The following is a 24,185-nucleotide window of genomic DNA, read 5'->3' as shown; positions in this document are numbered from 1 at the left end:
GTGATCACAAGACTTACATGGAACAGGGGCAGGTGGTTGATGTCAGTAAAGAAGCGGACACATATTCTAGGTTTGCTCTGGGTGTTGTATCTGTTGTGTGCATCTGGGTAAATAGCACATTAAACAAGATGTCACTGATGGCTGAGAGTCACTGGAAAAGTTGAGGAAATGAGAGCAATTAGAAGAGGTGAGCTGGCCTTCCTGGGTTAAGGGAAGACTCACTGTTGAAACACCTGTGTGCAAGGGTCCTGGATAGTATAAACGTGAAATTTCAGAATGACCAAATGACTCCATTAACTGGGTGAAGAAACACAAGGCCACACTATCATAATCTTCTTTGAGTAAGCACAAATATGTGGCTGTCATTACAAGTATAACCTCTGCCTTTCATGACAATTCAACACCTATGTGTGTCACTTAGGTGTGATTAATCATGTGACACACATGATTAACACATGATTTCAATTTTGTCTGGTATCTAAAATTTAAATCATTCATAATATGTTCATTTTATATCTTGACTCTTTCACTCAACAACATGCAGGCAAGGTGACCCACATACTGGATTTAGCTAGAGTCTCTGTATTTTCACTGTTTTATATTCTTCCACCGAATGCAAAGTAACTTCTCCCTTCTGTTCTGCGTCCACAGTATATTATTTCATAAAATTTTTTATCCATGCTGGAATAACACTATATTTGCAATTTTATATTGTTTCTCTTTCATTTAATGTTATAAGTGTTATCCATTGATAACTATTCAGAATGATTGTACCTAATTGCTACATTTATTGTCACATATTTGACTGTTTCCTGGAGTTCTGATGGAGATTGTTTCTTGTATTTGTTAGTACAAGAAAGTGCTGGTTAGCATTTTTATGGCTATACATTTTTATTTGTGTTCACAGAATTTCCTGAGGTCATTTCTCAAAAAAAAAATTACTATTTTTTTAATGCACATGCATATATATAATATTCCAAATTCTAATAGCTGAATCAAAGTTCCCCACAGAAGGGCGATATAAAATTTTTCTAAATGAGCGAGAACCCCTATTTCAGCGGGTTCTTGCCTCCACGTCATTTTGTCTCCGCATCTTGAAGGCTGTGATGTCACACACTCCTGCTTCCTGCCCCCATCTGCACTGGCCTACCGCCTCCACGACTCTCCCCGGCTGCATCTCCCCTTGGAGGGGTTGACCCGCCCCTCGGCCCCAGCTCCATTCCCCCTTGGCCTCCTGTCCCAGGCCTGGGGCCTCCACCCCCCATTATCCCGCCTGGGCGGCCCTGCCCCCCACCCCCCAGCCACCATGCGGCGCGCGCCTTGTACCCGCGCCTGGCTCCCCCGCGAGCCTGTCCTCCCTCGGCCTCGCCCCGCCCCCTGCGTGTTGACGTCACGTCCCTGCGCGCTGATGCGGGAGCGGAAGTGGCAGAGACTCAGGGCCAGGAGCACCCGCCACAGCGGAGCGGTCCGGGGCCGAGGAGGGAGCAGCCCCGGGGGCAGCGGGCAGGCGGGGAGCATGCAGGCTGGTGGCGGGGCGGGGAGAGGCAGGGAATAATGGGGGGCGGGACGCCCCGTCTCTCCCTGTGGGGGCAGCGGGTTCGGGCCTGTGTGGTCGCGGGTGAACAATCCTCGCGTGTTTTCAGTCACGGGGGCGCGACTTGCTGTGGAGTCGCGTGGAAATTCTACGTTAACGGCGTCGTCGGAGACGCGGGGTGTTCGCCTCCGTTTAGTTGGATTTTCTGAGCTTCAGCGCAGCAGGACAGGCGGGGCGCCCCGTGAGCACCCGGGGTTCTCCCGCTGGCCCGGCCCTGGGCCCGCCCCGACACCCGCCCCTGCAGCCCTGGCCTGTGCCCGCTCCCGCCTCCCCCGCTGCTGGGGTCTCCTTGGCACTCGCTGCTCCAGACTCGGGTGAAGCTCTTGCCTGCGGGAGCCCAGTTTCTTCAGGAACCACCCGGAGCAAGAGGGAGGTGAGGACAAGTCGCTGCCAGTGGCTGGTGCAGAGCGGGCCAGTCAGGGGACCCGGGGTGGGGCTGTCTGGGGGTGCAGAGCTCTGCGCGGGTCATTTTGGGTCCTGGAGGAACATGGGGGTCAGGTCGTTCCTGAGTGTGACCCCGTGGGTGGCCAGCGCCCCTGACGGAAAGTGCATCCCCCGTCTTTGTTCCCAGAGCCTCCCTGCTGCAATGATGACCCCTGGGGTGTGTTTGCCGGGCTCCTTGCTATGTTCCACTGATTTGTGTGTTTAATTTCTGTAAACTTAGGATATATTTTGGGGAATTATAAGTTTACATGTTGTAATCTTCTCTGGGGCTGACACCGCCTCCCCACCCCAGGTCCAGCAGGCAGGAGGGCAGAGTCATGTCCCAGTCTCCTGGGGGCACAAGTTCTGACCCAGAGGGTTGTTGGTGCCTGGGGCTCTGTATTTCTCACAAGGGGTCTGGGATGCTGCCCCTGCTGGTTTGGGGCCCACATGTTAGGGCTGCAGCACTGCTTCCCTGTTGTGCAGCTGACGTGGTACTTCAGAGCCTGGAAGAGGGACCTTGGACCCCTGGACACTGCCTCAGGAGGCAACTTTACACTCTCCCTTGAAGAGAATCCAGGCTTCCCAGAGACTTGAGTGACCAGGAGCCACACAGCCTGCCACATGCTGGCTGCAAGTGTTTGGTTTTCTAAAATGGGTTATTATTAACCGACTCCTTGCAGTGAAAGCAGTGGCTCTCTCTGCATCACTAAAGGACACACCCAACAAACCTTTCAGCAGGGTCAGCTGGGCACTGTCACAAACAGGGAAGGAAACTTTCTAAAATGGGGAGCACCTTTGACACTGAAGGTTTCTTTCCTAAGCTCTTGAGATCTTTTCTCTATAGATGGTGCTAAAAGGATCCCTCCTATTTCAGGGATTGTGTAAACCACAATTACTCGTGGGAACTGGATATTTTAGAGAAAACCCCCTTTATGTGTCTTTTTAAAAGATTTTTTAAAGATATTTATTTATGTAAGCACTGGGGTACAGTCAGAAGTGTGGGAGGGTGAGAGTATTCACCAGAGCCAGAGTGCGAAACAGAACAGGCAGACTGACGAAATAAACTGCTGAGGGGAGCAGCGGGCGTGACAGGAGAGGTCTGTTGCACCATGTGGGACCCTTGCCGGCGGCCAGGGATTAAACTGGCACTGCAGAGGCTGCGGGCATCTTCGCAGTCCAGTGCTCAACTGCTCTCCCACTAGGGGAGGCCCTTTTTTAAGTTTTTTTAAAAATATTTGCATAAAAAAACTGGGGTGCAGGCCAGATGTGTGGGAGGATGAGAGGATTCACCAGAGGCAGAGTAGGGAGCACAACAGGAGGATCTTCTGAGATACACTGCTGAGGGGAGCAGCGGGTGAGACAGGAGAGGTCTACTGCACCTAGTGGGTCAACTCCTGGCTGAGGATTGAACTCAGGCCATCATGGTGACAGCACTGGGATTTAACCCCTAGCCCATCGGCAGGGGGTGGGGGGATAGCTGCACTTTACTTTTAAATGTGTTGCCACTTCCTCTGTTATGCTTGCTTTGGAGAGAAGTTGAATTTCTCTTGAAAGGAGAAAGGAATCGGACTTTATTGAGCATCTGATGGAGATTACCTGACCCTGTGCAACAAGTTCATTGCTTTAGTTCCATGATCTCCATTAATGACGCTATAGAGCTATTATTCCTACACTGTAGTTGTGCACCCTGTGGTCCAAAAGGTATCAGTAACTTCTCTGAGATCAAAAAATAAGCACAAGGACCAGATATTTTTGGACTCCCAAATTTTGTATTTTGTACTTCACCAAAGGATTTATAATAATGGTAAGTTATAACCCTCTTGTAGGACGGGGGAGGGAAGGAGTTTGCGTCCATCCTCAGAACAGGTCTGTGGGTGCTGGACGTCCTCCTCCATAAGGAAGGAGCTTGGGCTAAAACGAGACAGAACAAAACTTTCAGGTATCATTGTAGCATTTGAGGATGCTGTCATTAATATTGAACATGAATTACTTAATATTTTTAGAATGCCCCTCATCCCAAACATTATTGCTAGTCATAAGAGACTGCAGTTAAAAACAGCCCTTTTGGTGGGCCTCCGGTGGTACAGCGGTTGAGCGCTGGGCTGCAAAGCTGCCTGCAGCCTTCGTAGCGCTGGTTCCATCCCGGCTGCTGGCGAGGGCCCCACAGGGCGTGCAGACCTCTCCTGCCATGCCCGCTGCTCCCCTCAGCAGTGTCCTTCATCAATCTGCCTATTCTGTTCCCCACTCTGGCTCTGGTGAATTCTCTCAACCTCCCACGCTTCTGACTGTACCCAGTGCTTGTAAAAATAAATAAATCTTGAAAAAAAAATAGCCCTTTCGGGCCTCCCCAGTGGCACAGTATGTTGGGAACAATGCTGTGAAACTGTCCACAGCCTCTGATGTGCGGGTTCAATTCCCAGCCGGCCAGGGATATAAGCACATGGCACAGCAGACCTCTCCTATCTCCCTGCTTCTCCCCCCCCAGCAGTGTATTTTGGTCCATCTGCCTGTTCTGCTCCCCACTCTGTGTCTGGTGAATCTTCTCACCCTGCAGTGCCTCTGCCCTGCACCCCGGCTCTTGTATAAAAATAAATCAATCTTTTAAAAAAGCATTTTCTCTGTTTCTCTAACACAGCAGGCTTAATTGCGGCACCTACCAGAGAAAGTTCCTGGAGATCTATGAGACTCCCCTTTAAGTGCATTTATTTATGTTATTTTAGGGTCTCCCCTGTCCTTAAAGACCATCTCTTTTATTCTTCTTTTCTTACATCCTTGTTCATTTTTGTCTACTTACTGGTTTCTCCCCCAGGGGTGGTCCCCATAATGCTCCCACCACCATAGCAGCTGTGACCCATCACTACAACCCCTTGTGCTCTTCTCTCCCCCCCCTGTTTAGCCCCCTCCCTCCCGCTCCCTGCTGGATCCTCAGCTCTTGGTCAGCCTGCTAGGGTTGTCTTTTTCTTTACATTTTGTTCAGTTCTGCCGTATTTCACATCTGATATTTCTTCTCCTGATTTATTGTGGCCAGCATAATCCCTTCAAGCTCCATTTATATCACCAACAGTGGCATGAATTTGTCTGTTTTCATTGCTGAGTAATATTGCCTTGTGTATCTACACCACACCATTTTGATCCATTCATCTGTTTTGTGGCATTTGAGTTGTTTCCATGTCATGGTTATTGAAAATAGTTCTGCAGTAAACAAAGGAGTTCAGGTTTCCTGGGGTGTTTTTTTGTCCCTTGGGTATATTCCTAGGAGTGGACTCACTGGATAATGTGTAGACCCATTTTCAGTGTTCTGAGGAACCTCCACATAGCCGTCCATAGTGGCTGGACTAGTTTGCCTTCCCACCAGCAGGGTAGGAGGCTCCCTTTTCTCCACTGCTCCTCCAGCATTTGTTGTTTCCAGGTTTATTTTTTTAATGTGGAGCATTCTTACTGGAGTGAGGTGTCATCTCTGCGGTTTTGATTTGCATTTCCTTGATACGAGTGATGCTGAACCTTTTTTCTGTGCCTGTTGGCCATTTGCATTTCTTCTTTGGAGAAGAGTCCTTTAACTTCTGCCCATTTTTTGGACTGGATTATTTGTTTTTTTGAGTTGTGTAAGCTCTTTGTAGATCTTTGTTATCAGTCCCTCATCTGTCAATGGTTTGCAAATATTTTCTCCCATTCAGCAGGGTATCTCTTTGTTTTGATCATTGTCTCTTGATGTTCTGAAGATTTTTATGTATATGGAGCTCCAACTTTTATATTCTCCTTTGTTTTCTCTGCCTCTGGAGAAGATTCCTCAAAGACATTCCTGAGGATTGTGTCATGGAGCGTTGGACTGTGTTCCCTTCTGAGTATTCTATGGTTCCAGGTCTCACATGCGAGTCTTTTATCCACTTGAGTTGGTTTGTGTATAGTGTGAGGTAGTGGTCTAGTTCCATTCTTTTTCATGTTGCAATCCAGTTTCCCCAGCACCATTTATGGAAGAGGCAATTATTTTCCCAATGTGTATTCTTTGCTCCTGTGTCATGGGTTAGTTCCTCATTGTAATCTGTGTCTATTTATGTTCCAATAAAGATTTCATTATAACAGCTTTGTAATATTGTTTGATGTCTGGGAGTGTAATACCTCCTTTCTCCCCCACCCCTTTTAGTAAGAACTATCCTACTAGAGGTTTTTGTGATCCCATGTGTATTTGAACCATTTTGGTTCCATTTCATTGAAGAACACCACTGTAATTTGTATTGAAATTGCATTGAATTTGTAAATTGCATACAAATGGGAAGTCCCACCTAGGTTTGTTACGTTTTTCCAATTATGGAACATTCATAAAACAGAGTGTTAATAAAAAAGTAGGTGTTATTTTCTATAATTTCTAAAAAGGTGTTATTTTCTATAAATTCTAAAACAGACAAAGTAGGTCTGTTCTCTAGAGATGTAGAATATTTCAGATTGAACGGCAAAGGCATTTTATAATATAATAGATGACAAGTTACTGATTGTATAATATTAGGCTATTCTTCCACTTTTCCGCTGATGGAACTGTAAGTAAATTCGTCCTTTTCTCATCTGCTTTATGTGCCACCAGAGAAAATGTTAAATTCAAGTGACATAATTGCAGGATAATGCCAGTGTGCTTTACAAAGGAATCAAAGAGAGGAATTAATTCAGGAAATTCAAAACATGCAACTTTAAAACAGGAAATTGATAATGAAGTTAGAGCCACGTCTCTGGTCACCTGTGTCTGTGAAATCCAAAATCCTCAATTGAGGGCTGGTCACCAGCCACTGGACAAGGCAGGGCCAGACCCACTCATCCGTAGACTGTCCTTTCTGAAGCTGGGCCTGGGGTCTGAATTTGTACCTGGCAAACAAGGGCATGTCACTGCTGTCCTGGGCAGGCTGGTTCACATCCTCCTTTCTTTGCCTCCTGGGGAGAGGAAAGGGAGGAACCAGATGTTTCCCGAGGGCTGTCTGCAGTCCTTCCTCGGTCCTCGCTCCCTCACAAAAGACAACCTGTTGTGTCATGTCATTTATTTACAGTCTCAAAAAGCTCTTCAGTGGCTCCCACTGTCCACACTCAGGCTAACGTCCAAGCCTCCAGACAAGATTGCTAGAGTCTTGCCATCGGCTCCTGCTGTCTCAGGCCTACGGCCCCTCTCTGACAAACTCCTGTGTCAGGTGCCCCTTCCAGGGAAAACTTTGGCATCTCAAGCTCCCTGTCACAACTCTTGCAGCATCTGTTGAAGTTCCCTGTGTCCCTGATGCCTCCTGATGGTGCTCTGAGCTGTAGGCTCAGCTCAGCTCGTGTCCTTGGTATCTAGCAGACAGTGGGTGCTTGTCAACAACAGGTGAAGGAGTCGTGTCTACCTGTTTTGTCAGGGGATACTGGAAACTGAGGCTCAGGTATAGGAGGAAAAATCTATATCCGCCACCCCGGGCCTACCTGAGCTTAGAACCTTCTATTTTGGCAGAAAAGGTCGTCTCTGCGCTCTTGCCAGTCATTTCCTCTCTGTCCTTACTCAATGCAGGCAGAAGGGCAGCCCTAGGGGGGAAGTGCTGGTGCAGCCCTGCCCACCTCTCTCTCAACTGCCAGGGTCCTCGATGCCAGGAATGACCCTGCCAGGTGGGCACTAATCCCTCATGGACAGAGGAGAGGGTGCAGTTGTCGCATCCCCAGGTCGGGGCTTCCAGCCGAGGGGAAGACGAAGGTTCTCAGAGAATCTGTGCAGCTTCTGTCCCAGGCAGCGACCAGCTCCAGTGGGACCTGGGTGTGGTGGACACAGCTGCAGGGTGAGGCTCCTGGGTGGACCGTGGTGCATTTTTATCTTGTTCCATTGTGTCCTCTGCTCCGAGCACTCAGAGCACAGCAGTGATCAGATCTTCCCATGCCTATCAGTCTCCAGGGGATCCCCTCACAGTGTGGGTTCTGACCCAGTGGGGTTCTCAGGAATGAATCCGGACCTCTGTGTTCTTCTGTGCCCATACACAACCTGCCAGAGACTGGTGGTTTTCCACATCCAGCCCTCCCTACCCTGCGTCCTCCCGACGGTTGCCCTCCCCTCCCCCTGCTCTGCCTTCAGCTACGCACAGGGAGATGCTCCTCACCTTCCCTCTGGGCTCACTTTCTGCCCAGATGAAAGCACAGTGGGTGCTGCCTCACTGGGTTCTGCAGGACCAGGTTCCTCCTGTCCCCCACTCCAGTTCCACAGCCCCGACTGCGACTTCCCTCCAAGTCTTGGGGGAGCCCTGACAGGGGATGACAGCACTCACTCACGGTGGCGACACCTGCACACAGTCCTGCTGCATCAAGGCGGTGTGGACGTTCCAAGTGAAGTGGAGACAAGTAGCCCATGTTTCCTCCACAGACGGTGACGGTCTCAACACTCTAAGATCCATGAGGAAGGCTCAAGTGTCCTTGGGTGGAGATGTGGGTAAGGATGTCCATTTTATCATCTGTATGTACGCAGTTCCATTTCAATTTTGCTCAGATGGGTTGAGCTTTAGACTAGAACATTCATTGCCATTGTTGAAAATCTCCATGTCAAATACAATACAGGGCATGGGCAGACATCGCCTGAGGCATTGCCAGTGTCTTCGTGATGTTCTTTTGAGGTCGGCTGATTTCAGTTCGTTTAGAGTTAAATATTTTCAGGTAAAGATAAAATGCCTTTATTAAAAAAGGGACTTTAGATATTGTTGGTGCGCTTATGGTCCCTTGACATGGCTCTGCTCATTTGCAGAGTTTTTTTTTTTTTTTTTTTTCCTTCCTCATTTCCTTATTGGTGTCTTAGCACCCAAATTATTGATGGCTATCTGGCCTCGTAGGTTGGCAAGCCTGCCCGGAAGTCAGCCCACGGCTGCACTTCAGCACAGTGGAGCTCTCTGTTCTGCTGCCACCGTCTTTGTTGTTGTCTGTGGACCCTCTGCTGCCCTCATGATCTGAGCTCTAGGGGGAGACAGAAAATGACAGGGTGCCATCTGGGAGGACACCGGGATGGCTTTCAACGTGGGGTGAATTCATTGGGAACACAGGAATTTCATTCTATTCTGTCCTATTTTTCTGGTTTGTGGTTTGGTAAAGGCGATGAACTAGTCAGAGCAAGGATAGTCCCGTCATTTCAAATTTTGTGTTATGAAATGTTGTGGCTCCACTCACCATTTTGCCTTTTTCCTTTTTCCTTTCCACTGGCATGTACGTGCACAACTTTCACAATTCTTGCATCTGAAAATGGGTGGGTCTGGACTTTGAAAGAGTGTCTTATTTCACTTTTTTTGAAACCAAATCAAATCAATAAGAAGCTTCTGGGTGAAACAGAATAAACTTAAAATTTTAGAAATTAAACTAAAAAAAAGTGGCAAAATGCGTTTATTGGTATTAACAGATGAGCAGGAGTCTAGGTTCAGGCCAGAAACACAAACCCCTTCACTGAAATAGTTGAGGTGAGCTTGACTCTCTCTCTACATGAAGCCACTCTGCCCGTGCCTGCCTGACTAGCAGGAAGGCAGCATTTTCATACTTATGAAAAGTTCTTCTGTGACCACAATGGAATGATTTACAGTAATCGTCATGTTACTGGTTCCTTTCCCCTGCCAAGGATCGGGGATGTGAGTGCACTGATGATGTGTTCATTCTGTGAGAGAGCTTTGTACCTTCTAGAAAACTTGAAGGGTAGAATAAAATCAAAGTGATCAAGGGTTGAGATCTGTGAGCACATTGCCTCTTTTCTCTTATTCATTTTATGCCTTAAGTTCATACTCATCACTTAGGAAATTGCCATGGTTTTGGAAGATCTGTGCTGCAAATGGTATGCAGACAAATACATGCTAACTTATGCCATGGAATATTATCTAGCAAGGAAAAGGAATGAAGTGCTGATCCATACATTGTACAGCATGCATGAACCTTGAAAATAGAATAAGTGAAAGCAGCCAGTCACAAATAATACCTATTGTGTGATTGCATTTACATGAATTGTCTGTGGTAGACAAATAAATCCATACATACAGAAAACAGATGGGCGATTTTTCTGTACTAGAGAGGGAGGGACACAGGGAGGATTTGCTAATGGGTTAAGTTTCATTAATTCAAAAGTTCATGAGTATGTAGTAACATAAAATTGTGGTGACAGTTCTACAACTATGAGTTCCTAAAACACACTGAATTGTACACTTTAAAAAGGGGAATTTTTGGTCTATGAATATAAGTGTACTAGTTAATATTTAAATTAAAGGAAGAGGGCCTCCCTGGTGGCGCAGCGGTTGAGCGCTAGGTTTCGAAGCTGCCCGCAGCCTCTGCAGCGCCAGTTCGATCCCCGACTGCTCTCTGGCCACCAGAGGAGGTTCCCACGTGGTTCGCAGACCTCTCCTGCCATCCACTGCTCCCCTCAGCAGTGTACTTCAGTCCTTCTGCCTGCTCTGCTCCCGGCTCTGGCTCTGGTGAATTCTCTCACCCTCCCCGCACTTCTGACTGTACCCAGTGCTTGAATGAATGAATGAATGAATGAATGAATAATAATAAATCTTTTAGAAAATAAATTAATTATTGAAGAGGGCCTCCCTGGTGGCACAAGTGGTAGAGCGCTGCACTGTGAATCTGTTTTCAGCTTCTGCAGTGCGGGTTCAATCCTGGCTGGCCGGCAAGTGTCCCACATGGCTCAGCAGACCTATCCTGTCTCCCTGATTCTCCCCTCAGCATTGTATTTTGTCAGTCTGACTGTTCTGTTCTCCGCTCTGTCTCTGGTGAATTCTCTCAACCTCCTGTGCATCTGTCCTGTACCCCAGCTCTTATATAAATGAAAAAAAAAATCTTCTAAAAATAAAATAAAATAAATGAAGAGACTGCTTCCTTGGGCATTTAAATTCAATTTTAGAAACCCTGTAAGGGGGCTTCCCTGGTGGCACAAGGGGTTAGATGCAACCTATGAAGCTGTCTGCAGCCACTGCAGCCCAGGTTCATTCCCCGCCAGGGAGATACCCACATGGTGCAACAGACCTCTCCTGTCTCAGACAGAACTGCTTCCCTCAGTGGTGTATTTCAGTCAATCCACCTGTTCTGTTTCTCACTCTGTTTCTGGTGGATCCTCTCACCGCCCACAATCCCTGCATCGCTGGCCTGTACCCCAGCTCTTGTATGCATAAATAAATAAATCTTTTTTAAAAAACAAAACCTGTAAGACCACAAATGATACTGACTTGAGGTCAGAACCTGTCCTGGTAGACAATTTCTATCCTCTGGGTGACATTTATGCTTGCTGTCTGCATCTCAGGGGCGGATTTCTCTTTACCCTCCCTGGACTCTAATATGTACAAGGCAAGGCCATGTCTTCCAGGTTTTGTCTCCTGTACTGAGCACCTGCTGTGCTGGGCTTGCAGAAGGAATCATGTATGATTGTTAAGTGCATTATATCCCATTCACTCTTCCCATATATACTGATCAGTATCAATCTAACACATGTATCATGCAAGAGAGAAAAACAGACCCCAGAGTACAAGCCAGAGATGGTTTGAAATCCAAAGTGCTTTGGTGAACCTCATATAAAAGCATCAGGAGTGGGTTATAGATTAATTTACAGGGACCCTTGATTCCTGGATTTGCACTACCCCACTCAAGTCTATACTACTTGTATTAGCCCTTTACAGAAATAACGGGAAATTTTTAAATTGTTCTAAATATACCTATAAAGGCTATGTCTCTGCCCTATGCACCAAAGCAAACTTGTCTTCCTCGGCATCAAATGCTGCATGTCTGTCCTCTCTGAAAACAATTTTAACATCAGTAGGAAAACCTTTAACTCTCTGGCTCTGGGTTTTATTTTCCTAACAATTAAGCTGTCATTTCATACTGTCCACAGTCTTCCACTTCTTTCATTTTTGGATCATATGAAGTTGGGATAAATTATAAATTTGACTCACTCAAGATACCAACTGAAATCATTATTTTATTTTATCAGTGTCCAGAATGTAAACAAACAGGGCAGATTTGTTGTTCAATAAAATCAGTGTTATGCAATGGAAGGCTGTGATTTCTTAGTATAATAAAACTGCAAGCAGGGTGACCATGTGGTGTCAGTCACAGAACATAATGCAGACACAAAAAGGTGAGAGTCTCAATGGGTGGGTCTAGACCTAGAGAGCACAGATGTTTTGGTGAAGGGACATTCATTATCTACTGTGTGTTTGGTGACCTGAGTCCACCTGGGGCAGGCTCTCGTTGGAAGTATGAAGTTGTCTATCAAAGTCTTGTTCTGGATGTTTCACCTGCAGCCCAGCTGCCCCTTCCTCACCCCCATTCTAATTAGGGCCCCATTTCTGTGTCCCACTTTGCCCAAGGCAGTCCTGGGAAATGATTCAATTCCTTCAGGAAACCCATGGTGTTGTAGAAGAGATGAGGTCTATTACCTTGAATCTGTAGGTGACAGTGGGTGCCAGCACTTGATAATTATGGTATTCTGAGGGCACAGTGGAAAAGGAAGTGTGCTAATTAGCCCTGACTAATGGATACTGGAATGGGTAGTGTTATATAATCACCATCTCTGCAGTCCTCATTTAAAGCTGAATGCATTTTAAGCATGTAGGGCCCCTCGCACATCCCCAAAGAGCCACACCAGGGCCTGTAGATTTAAGAAAACATTGCTCTTCAGGCCATAGTTCTGCCCCTCAAAGACTGTAAGCACACTACCACCCAAGGCTTGCCCCTGCTGGTCCTCCTGCTTGTCTTTCCTTGCTTTCAGAGAGGCTTTCCCTGAAGTCTTGATTTAAGACAATATGGCCTTTGTTCTTCCTTGCTAATTTCTTCTCCATAGTGTTAATCGTCAAGCTATCCACCACACTGCCAGGTTAGTGATGTTGATGATGTGTCATCTTTTTCATTTTTATTATAGAAGCACCATTGGTTTACATTTTTATTAGTGTTTTGGGAGTATAGACTTTCCCCCCTCAGGTGCAAAAACCTATACTTGTTTGCTTAGCAAAGATGAGTGGACTTCCTCCCCCAAATGGAGTTTTTTAAAGGAATAGAGGAATCAAATGAAAGAATTATCAGTGGCCATATGGAAGAGATAATGTGGTGTATATACATATACACACAATGGAATACTACTCTGCAATCAAAAAAAGATAAATTTACACCATTTATGGCAACATGAATGGAACTGGAATCTATTATGCCAAGCAAAATAAGCCAGAAGGGCAAAAATAAATACTGGATGATGTTACTTTTCTGTGGAATATCAAGAAACCAAACAAAGTTTGTCAAAGACAAACTTCAGAGTCAATCCTTGATGATGTGTCTTCTTACCTAGGACACCAGCACCTAGAGGGCAGGGGACAGCAGAGTCCTTGTACATCTAGTAGGCTGGGTTAACAGTTTAACCAATCAACTCAATGCCTTCCAGGGATGGTTCATATTACACAGGTTATGCTGGACCTGTAGGAATGTTCTGACAGGTCTATGACTCCAACTCCCAATTTAAAAACCAATAGCAATTCCAGATTTGATTTTACAAAGTCGAGGCAGTCAGAGTTACCTGTGTGGGGGAAGATGTAAGGACCAAATGTTATTGGAATCTCTTATTTTGACAAGTGTCCTCAGACACGCTTGTCCCTCAGCTCATATTCCTTCGTCTAGCAACTTATAAACACGATAGGACTGTGGACTTTCTGGACATTTTCTTTGCTTCTCACCAGAGGATCTCTTCAAAGCAAACAAAGTTATTGTCTTGCTGACTTTATTGCCCAGGAAGCCTTGCCAGTATGGAAAGGATATTTCCAGAAAAGCAAACTATAGAATTATTTCCCTCTTTTTGAGTCTACAGCACCTTTTCCAAAACCTCTTTCTGTAAGCGTGTGTCATACAATGTAATACAGTTACATTCTATTGTCATCGTCTGTGTCACATTCTGGGATACCCGAACTTGCAAAATGATTCTTTAAAATTTAGGAAGACCAGGGGTCATTCTTACTGCTGTGAGTTCTTTCGGTTTTGACAAATGAATGCTGTTAAATGCAGCTATCTTCATAGTATTTTCCCAATAAGTTACTTGTCTTAACATCATTTTAATAAGCTTTTAATAAAGTGCAAAGGTCTGTATATTATTTCATAGGTGATGCTTCTAGTGTTTTATCTAAAAAGTTATTTGCAAATCCAAAGTCACATCTATTTGTATTATTGTTTCTAATAGACATATTATTAAGTCTATTATGTATTTGAGAAGTTTTATAGTATTGCGTTTTACTTTCATGTTTATGATTCAATTTGCATTGGTTCATTTTTTAATAAGGCTTAGGTCTGTATGTTGGTCCATTTTATTAGTTTTGTTGGCTTTCTGTGTATAGGTATCCTGCAAATTTTGTTAGATTTATGCTTAGGTATTTATTTTTTCTTTCTTTTTTTCAGTCTTTATTAATTTATTTTCAAAGATTATTTATTTATTTATTTATTTATTTATGAGTTTGTTTGTTTATTTATATAAGCACTGGGTACAGTCAGAAGCATGGGAAGGTGAGAGAATTCACTAGAAACAGAGCCAGGAACAGAACAGGCAGACTGACGAAGTACACTGCTGAGGGGAGCAGCGGTCAGCAGGAGAGGTCTGTGCGCTATGCGGGAACCTTGTTGGTGGCCGGGATTGAACCAGTGCTGCAGAGGCTGCGGGCAGCTTCACAGCACAGCGCTCAACCACTGCACCACCAGGACCAAGCTTAGGTATTTCATTTGGGGTAGTATTTTTATAAAAGATAATGTTTCTTTAATTTTAAATCCCAGTTGTTTGTGTTGCTTATGGGGAACCTTCCTATAGTTGCTAATTATTTCTGAGATTTTTTAAGCTTTCTAGTGGTTTTCTACCTGGAATACATAATTGATTGTTTCATATCAATATGTATTCCCTTTATAGCTTTTCTTTTCTGTTACTTATCATATTTGTTAGGACAGCCCCACAGTTCTGAATTGGTGTAGGTGCAGAGGACATAATGGCCTGTTTCTCTATTTGGTGGCTCATCTTTAAGTATAATGTTAGTTACATGTTTTCTTTTATACATTTTATTAGTGTAAGGAAAAGCCCTTTAAATCCTGGGTTTTTGATTTTTTTTTTTTTAATTTCGAAGTGTGTTGAAATATATTGAGTGTTTTTATGTCTGTTGATATAGTAATGTGTTCTTTTCTTATTCACACTTAATGTAAACTGTTATATTATTTGATATGTAAGTGTTGAACTGGTCGTGTATTACAGAAATGAACCACACTTAGCCATGATGTATATAATTTTTCAATAATTTCAATACAAGTCACTGGACGTGATTTTTTTAACATCTATAGTTTTTCATTTTTATTGTCTTTTTATTGTATTTAGTTGTTTTGGTTTACACAGTAATTATGGTCTCAAAAATGAATTGGGTTACCCATGAGAGGCAATATGGAGGCAGAGTGAAAACACTGGGCTCACCGCCACCATAAACTCACAACACTGTGCAGGACAACATTGATACCCCTGAAAGAGAAATGGGTGACCAGGGCACACACCAGGAGCAGGGACCAATGACAAGAAACCGGGAAAATTTTAATTAACCTGCATCTACAGTTATACTGGAGCAGAATTAAACCCCCTACAGATGTGGACTCGGGGACACAAGCCACATTGGGGACTTTGGAGACTCAGCACTTCCCTCAGCGCTGGGCTCAACCCGCTGTACCATCTGAGAGGCCACATTTTTGAAGACATTGTACCAATTCTCAACAGCTGGGAGTGTTTTTCTGATGATAGAAGGTACATAAACACTTCATACCTATAGAAGCACCCACAAGCCACACTCATGTAGATTCACATGCACACATTTGCACACAATGCAAGATATGCACATACACCTAAAGAAAATAGTGCAAATACCTAATTCCATACTCACAGCTAGCTCTGCTTCACACTCCTGTCTGTCTTATCACCACGTGACCCCTCTGACTTTTCTAAAATTTTCTAAATGCTTTCCAAAATTTTCTAAATTTTCTAAACTTTTCACTGCTTATTACAAGAATGTTAAAGGATTTTTAGGTCTCTGATGTCCGATGTGTTGGAAGTGTGGGTGCAGTCATAAACGGGGAGCAAACATGGTCAGTTTCAAACACCAATTTAATGTGTCCTGGGATAGACATTTTAACTAAACAATCCATTACAGACTGTCTCCTCAAGGCATAGAAAGAGCGTCCAGATGCCTCCACACCCCAGGGCTCCGCAGGAAGAACAGGTCACCTGGAGGTGCCCCTGCAGCGGGAACCAGTGTGTCCACAGCGGCCGCCTCCTCGCGCCCTCTGGGACCTGCGTGGGAAGAGCAGAGCCAGTGAAGCCCAAGCACGGAGGAGGCTCTTTCCTTAGTGACATCCCCTGGGGAATGCTGCACGGACTCAGATGTGACAAAGTGCAGATGGAAACCAGAAGGCCCTACCGAGGCACCACTTGCTGGCGGGTAAGCAATTCTCCATCTTGGATTCTCCGTTGTGAAAAGGGGTTCAGTAGAGGGGGACTTCCTACAGTGGATGTCAGTCCCTGACAGCGCCAGTCAGCCCGAAGAGCTCCTGCATCATCTGTGCCATCCGGGTTCCCAGGGTCCACCAGCAGGGCCCTCACAGGATAGAGCCTAAGATGGGGAAGCAAGGCCCTGGGGTCCCAGCCTCTGACCCTAGGGCCTCTGGAGGCTCAGCCCACACAGCTCCACTCCCATCCCGGGCCCTGCATCTGCTCAGCTGCCCCAAGCCCTCCTCTACTCCCCTTCCCCCTCTCTGCTCTCCTCCAGGTGCTTCACCAGTTCCTTTGCCCTCCCAGCCCTTCACCTGCTCTGCTCCTGGGACTGCTGTGCTTGCGGACATCTGTGCTCCACGCCTATGTTCTCATGCTGCTCCTGGCCCCTCTGGCTGGGTCCAGCCCCTGACTCCTCTCCAGGGTCTCGGCCTCCACTGGTGTGCTCCTTTCACCTTGGCCACTAAGTGGCTGCCTTGGAGCAGGGAAGTGAATTCTAGGGAGGTGCTGGTGATCATCTAATCACCAGCAGGGTGAACTCTTCTCTTGTGTTTTCTTCCAAAGGGTGAACAGAAAATGCAACATTTTAAAATCCTATAAAGGATTCGAAGAGCTCTGGCCTTGTAGCCTCTGCTGGACTGAAGAGTGAAATGGGAATGGTGTTCATGGTCCAGTGTCTCTGCAGGGGGTGGGCTGAACAGGAGGCACCTTCTTGGGGTTATTCAGGTGGTGCTGGGGACTTGGGGGGCTGGGATGGTGGTCTTCCTAATGCTTTCCTGGACCCCTCCAGCTGGGTGCCTAGCAAGGTGGTGCTGGGCCGCAGGGCTTCCTCCTGCAGGGTGCCTGGCAACGATGTGGTGTTGGGCCCCCAGGCCTCCTGCAGCACGGGCCCTGACCTGGAGGCCATGCTGGGCTTCCAGGCGTCTGGCAGCAGGGGCCCTGAGCCGGAGACAGAGTTCTGCACACCGGAGTCCTCCTGTGGGTTGCCTGGCCCAGAGGTGGTGGTGGGCTTCTGGGCATCCTGCTTCGGGGACAGTCCCACCCACAAGGTCTCGCACCCCAAGACCTCAGGCTGCCGGTGGTCCTCCGGTATTGGGGCACAGTGGACCCCATCAGGACTAAGGAGCTTGGGGGAGATGGTGGGGTCTGGCTCCTCCTCGTCTGCCTAATGCCTAGAGAGCAGCATGAGGTAGGTCCCCATCACAGGGTCATACCTGCCCTCCAAAAGCACCCTGTCGATGACCTCTTTCTGGAACCCCAATCAGACCATGGCTTCAGTCTTGGCCTTGTGCTGGCCCGGGGATTGCTCGCGGCAGGGTGTCTTCTCCACCCCTCCCCCAGTGCTGTGGGGACACCCCCTGACCTGACTCAGCCAGGGCTGGGGCAGCTGGGGTTGGTCAGATCCCCCCGAGATTTCTGGCTTGGAAATATCTGCGTCTGGGGCTCCCGTTGGTGCAGCGGGTTGATCGCAGCACTGTGGAGCTGTCCGCACCTCTGAAGCGCCGGTTCAATTCCCGGCCTGCCAGGGAAGCAAGCAAACCTCTCCTTTCCCGCCTGCTGCGCCCTTCAGCAGTGTATTTCTTCAGTCTGCCTGTTCTGCTCCCTGCTCTGTCTCTGGTGAATCCTCTCAACCTCTCGCACCTCTGGCCTGTACCCCAGTTCTTGTATAAATATATATCTTAAAAAAAAAAAAGACTAAAAAAATATCTGCTTCTTGCTTGTACTCGGGGTCGGGGAGCAGAGGTTGGCAAAGGCCAGGACCAGATTCTGTGGCCCTGCGCCCCGCCGGGAACGGCCTGGCTTCTGGAAGTGGTGGGTTCGAGTGAGCAATGTGGGTTCACTGCTGCTCAGGCTGCAGGTTCCTACCCCCCTCACCAGGCCAACCCTGATCACTCACGCACAGCATCGCTGAGGACCAGGTCTCCCCTGAGCAGCCTGGGGCGCGGACAGAGCCCCGAGGCTCAGAGCCTGGGCTTAGCGAGTCGGGCCCAGTGTCCCCAGTGCCTCGTGTCCCAGGCCCGGAGAGCGGAGGGTGTTACCCGTCTCGGGGGGACAGGACGCCCAGGGCAGGTTCCCGGGGACCCGCCCCCTGGGGACCTGATGCAGTAGCGGCCAGGAGAGGCCGAGCTGCTCCTCCTGCGACCGCGGCTGCTCCCGGCTGCCACGCAGAGAGGTCGCATCCTCTCCCGTGTCGGGGGCGGACTCACCGGACCGTTCCAGTCATTCTCCCCAACCTCCACGGCCACCTGGGGGGAGTCCACGCTGTGCTCCCGCCTGTGTCCACGCCCACCTCAGCCTCAGGGGCTGCAAACCCCACAGAGGCTCCGCATTCCCTCTCGCCTCTGAGAACCCACTATGCCCCCACCAGCCTGGGATGCTGCGCGTCACGGGCCAGGGCTGCGGCCCCGCACTGGTTCCTCCCCTTCCTTCAACCTCCCCCACACCCAGGGAAGAGTGAGAGCATCAATCAGATCATCTGCTCGCTGGCCTCACGCCTTCCCATGGCCCTACTGGGCTTGACACTTCCCCAAAACCCCTTTGCACAGGCTTCACTGCCCTGCTGGCCTCAGCCCTGCTCCCACCCACCTCCCCTCCCTGTCCAGCCCTGCTGGGTGAGCTGCCCTTCTTTTTTGTTTTGAATTTTATGTATTTTTACATCATTTTTCATTTTTGCTAATGTATGCATTTTCACCTTGGTTATAGTCCCCGTACAATTCCCAGCCCCCTTGTTTGATCCTACTCCCTCCTCCCTCGCACAGTAGTGTGTCTCTGGCTTGTAGTTGCTGTTGATTGTGATTTTTACTTTATTATAATTGGTATTTTCCTGGTCCCTTATTTAGGTTTTCTAAATTCCTGCTATGAGTAGGGCATCTGGTATTTTTTTCTTTTTCTTTCTGGCTTATTTTGCCCAAGCATGACCCCTTCCAGCTCCATCCATGTTCCTGCAAATTGCATGAGTTTATCTTTTTTGATTGCTGAGTCATATTCCATTGTGTATATGCACCACATCTTCTTGATCCTGTCATCTATTTTGGGATATTTGGGTGTCCTTCTTTCTGCCACATCCTGTTGCCACCTGGGGCATTTGTTCTTATTCTTCCAGAATCCCCAGTCTGAGCCTACCAGCTCTCTGACTTTGCTTTCCTCCAACCCACATGTCACTTCTGACCGCCTTGCAGGCAGGTGCTGCACATTTCATCCTGAACCACATCCTCTCCTCCCTTCACAGTGTCATCTGCACCTAAATCATACTAACATGTTTTCAGAATTTCATGCTAGAATGGAATTGCCTCCTGTGTCTTGAGCTCCTGACACAGTTTTGCTTATGGGAAGAATGCTGTTGACTGACCCAAAGCAGTTCTAAAACAAGAACATTCTACAGAAGAGTACATTTTGAGTGTTCCCTTGCCTTTTTACATAGGAACATTTTCTCACTCTCCATCAGGAAATAGATTCAAACAGTTTGACTAGGGAAACTTTGTTTAAAGCAATATTTCAAAGTACTTCAAATGACAAATGTCACGTGTGATGTCATAAAGGTTTACATCATCAGCCACATTGAGTTTTTTTTTTTTTTGCTGTATTTTAACCTGTTGGCTTAATTTTAGAAGTGCCTCACAGTCCAAATCAGTGTCAATACCTATGTCTAAACATGCAAGGAATGCAGATGGGGAAAGAAGAAGAAAAACTATCACTATTTGCAGACAATACAATAATATACACCGAGAACCCTAAAAACTCCACAGAAAAACTACTCAAAATAATCAACCAGTTCAGTAAAGTAGCAAGATTCAAAATCAACACGCAAAAATCAGTAGCCTTCCTATACACAATCAGTCTGCAGAAGAAGAAATCAAGAAAACCATCCCTTATATAATTGAAGCAAAAAAAAATCAAATACTTGGGAATGAACCTAATAAAAGAGGTGAAAGATCTATACAGGGACTCTGTGGTGGTGCAGGCAGTTGAGCACAGCGCTGTGAAGCTGTCCACAGCCTCTGCAGTGCCTGTTCGATCCCTGCTGGCCTCGAAGCTACCCACATGGTGCGGCAGACCTCTCCTGTCTCGCCCGCTGCTCCCCTCAGTGGTATATTTCGTCATTCTGCTTGTTTTGCTCCCCACTCTGTCTCTGGTGAATCCTCTCACCCTCCCGTGCCTCTGGCCTGTACCCAGTTCTTGTAAGCATAAATAAATAAATATTTGAAAAAAAGAAAAAAAAAAGATTATTGAATTTGCTAGCATAGTCTGTCATAGTGCTCTCATGACATTTGTATTTCTCTGCTAGCTGTAGTAATTTTCATTTTTTTTCTAATTCTATTCATAATTTTTCTCTTGCTTCCATTGTTAGCCTAGCTAAAGATTTATCAATGTTGTTTATCAAAGAAGTAAATCTTAGTTTCATGGATCTTTGTTTTGGCTTTTTGACTTGTGTTTCATTTATTTCTGCTCCAATTTAAATAATTTCCCTTCTTTTATTTATTTTAGTCATTCTTTGTTTTATTTCTCAAGTTGCTTGAGGTGTTCTGTTTAATTATTTATTTGGGATTTATGTTACTTCTGGGTGTAGGCCCCTTCTGCAATTCCCACTCAAAATCCTTTCTCCCTTACCCCATATGTTATTTTTGTTCAAGGAGTCAATAAAAAATAATCTTTTAAAATGTAAGTGAGTAAGATGTGTTACCACCAGTGTTAGTATTTTGTAAGGTCTCTGTGCCCTATGTGCATTCACCAAGTGCACCCACTGCAAAAGCACCCGCAATCTGCCCCCATAGCCATTGTGCTTTCTCCTGCATCTCTCTCACCCCTCCCTATTGTTCTTCCCCTTGGGGACCTCAGTTCTGTGACCAGGGGCAAGGATTACTTTTAAAGTTTGAGGTTCCTTTATTTGCTTTCTCTATAGTCCACGTACAAGTGATGCTACCTGGTATTGTCTTTTTCCTAGTGACTTATTTCACTCCGCATAATGCCTTTTAGTTCCATCCATGTTGCTATAAATGGCATGAGTTTATCTTTTTTCATTGCTGAGTAATATTCCATTGTGTATACACATCACATATTCTTGATCCATTTATCTGATCGGGCACTTAAGTTGTCCCCACATCTTGGCTATTGTAAATAGTGCAGCAATAAACATGGGAGAGCAAGTTTCCTTTCAAATTAGTGTTTTTGTATTTCAGCAGTAGAAACCTAGGAGTAGGATTGCTGGGTCACGTGGCAGATCAACTTTTTGTCTTTTGAGAAAACTCCATACTGTTTTCCATAGGAGCGACACCAGACTACCAACACCAACAGTGAAAAAGTGTTCTTTTGACTCCATATCCCCACCAACACTTGTTGCTTCTTGCTTTTTGATATGTGTACCTTACGGATATTTTTTGTCAAATTTATGCACAAAGTGTTCTCTTATTTTTTAAGATTTATGTATTTATGCATACAAGAGCTGGGGTACAAGCCCGAGGTGTGGGTGGTGAGAGGATTCACCAGGGACAGAGTCAGGAGCAGAACAGGCAGATTGACTGAAATACACTGCTGAGGGGAGCAGTGACAGGAGAGGTCTGTCTTGCCATGTGGGCAGCTCCCTGGCCAGGGATCTAACTCTGTGCTGCAAACAGCTTCATAATGCTGAGATTTAATCCTTTGTGCTGTGAGGGAAGGCCCCTTTCCTGCAATTGTGAAGATGATTTTATCTTGATTGAACTTTTGCTTGCTGTAAATTCTTGATAGTTTCCCAGAGTGCCTTCCAAGTTGGTAGAGATGCCTAGAAAAGAATTAGGCCAAGAATTGAACCAGCGCTTAAGAGGCTGCAGGCAGCTTCGCAACCCATCGCTCAACTGTTGCGCCACAGGGGAGGCCCCTCTTATTGTCTTTAGAAGCAGTCCCCGCGTCTTAGCATGACATCAAGGGTTTTTCAGTATGACTCTATTCTCTCCTAGCAATCTTACCTTCTCTGTAACTACTTACTCAGTTGTATTAAACTACATATTCCTTCAACTTTTTCCAGAATGTGCTACTTCTGTCGGGAATGTCCATTTTTTTTTCTCTTCAATTAACCTTGTGTCAGGAGTTAGTTTAGCTGTTTGTATCAGGAAACCTTTCCCAATGTTCTCTGCTGGGGGTTCATCAAGAACCATTGCCCTGATTTCTCAGCTCACACTGTGGAACAGGCCCTCCCAATTCTGATATTTCCAAGTTCCTGCTGAGCATCATGGTGTTACACAGGGTAGGCATCCTGACTAGAATTTTAACTTTCTGTGTTTTAGTATTTGCCCCTCAGACACAAACCTGATAAGGCTTCTGTGAATCAAGTACCAATAATAATTTATTAGCCACCAAGATGGCTTGAGTTCTTTAGTGCCAATGGGGGGTGGACCTCTCCACTAAGAGGACTCAGGAATCCCTTGGGAGCTTTCTGGGCTCAGAAGACCTGAAGGCCTAATTCAGCCTTGGAAGAGACTTGGTTCAACCTGAAATTGAAGCCCTGGTGAGCAGTGCCTTAGAGGAGTCACCGGGAGCCCTGTGGAAGAGACATCTGGCCCTTGGAAGCGCTTCTGAGTTAAAGCATACACTGTCAGGGTGCTTCAAAAAGGATGTGATTTTCAGTTAACACAGCTGGTACTTGATATATACATCTACTGAGTGAATCAAATCACTCCCTAACTTAGAAGCGTAAACAATATCATTGCTTATTGCCATAATGAGTCAAGAATGGGAGTGTAGCTCTCCTCAGTCCTCCAAGTCAGCGTGGCTAAGCAGCTCTGGTCACAGCACAGTCAAGACTGTGTGTCCCTGTGAAACCATGGAAAGCTGAGGGGATGACACAGTCTGTGGGTCCTCATCTATGTGCTCACAACTGCAAGACACAAGTCAGGCTCAGGGTGCAATGAGGGGGAATTGGGGAAAAGGAAAGTTTCTAAGGCCATGGATGGTTGGCTGTCTTACCCCAAAGAGTGCCCACAGCATCTAGTAGTCCAAACCAAGAGCTGCTTATGCAGGATGGCCCCGTCCTGTCAATCAGAGCCTGGAGGTAGTGCACACCAATAAGTGATGAACCAGGACACGACTCATGGTGGCAGCTGGCGGTAGTCACAGTGCAACAGGGATGCAAGGTCCCTAAAGTCAGAGGGGCCCTAGAGGCTTTCCTGCAGCCTGCTGCCTAAGCAAAGGTACCCAGAGACTGAGTGGCAGCAGTGATTTCCCACTCCACTATCCCAGTATGTGTAGCCTGCTCTGAAAGCAGCAGAGACCACAAGCTTTTCACTATTTGCCACTCCCAGTGCAAGCAGCCACATTGTTTTAATAGGAGGTGCTGAGGCAGAAATCTGAAGGCTGGACTGGACAGTGTCAGATGCAACTGCACCAAGAGGTTGTGTCAGGAATTCTGGAGGAAGCGGCGGCAGTGAGCAGTGGTGCTGGAAGAAAAGAAGCTGCTGATTAGAGGTGGTGGTGCACATGCCTGCAGTGCCAGTCAGCAGGCGGGGATGTGGAAGATCAGGCATCGGTGTTACACTCTTTAAAGATGCCAAACATAGGCCGACAGGAGACAGCTCTTTTCACAAGTGATGTTAGAGGACCAGGCACCAATTTACAGCTTTTCCAGAGATGCTACACATAGGCCAGGGACACCAGTCAACAGGCAATGTGGGAGCAGAGTTAGAGGCAGAAGCAAATGTC

The 24,185-nt window shown here is 46.6% G+C and overlaps 1 long non-coding RNA gene across 1 annotated transcript; it reads left to right on the top strand.

The window, feature by feature from the left end:
- The first annotated feature begins 1,558 nt into the window (after positions 1-1,558).
- LOC119244389 (uncharacterized) lies at positions 1,559-18,195 on the top strand. Its single transcript, XR_005124993.2, has 3 exons — positions 1,559-1,967; positions 16,177-16,464; positions 16,792-18,195. It is a non-coding gene; the product is annotated as an uncharacterized LOC119244389 (long non-coding RNA).
- Positions 18,196-24,185: the final 5,990 nt, after the last annotated feature.

Source organism: Talpa occidentalis, unplaced genomic scaffold, assembly GCF_014898055.3.
Source record: "Talpa occidentalis isolate TD23 unplaced genomic scaffold, MPIMG_talOcc4v2.1 talOcc4.14, whole genome shotgun sequence".
NCBI classification, from domain to species: domain Eukaryota; kingdom Metazoa; phylum Chordata; class Mammalia; order Eulipotyphla; family Talpidae; genus Talpa; species Talpa occidentalis.
This window is presented reverse-complemented; position numbering and strand designations above follow the sequence as displayed.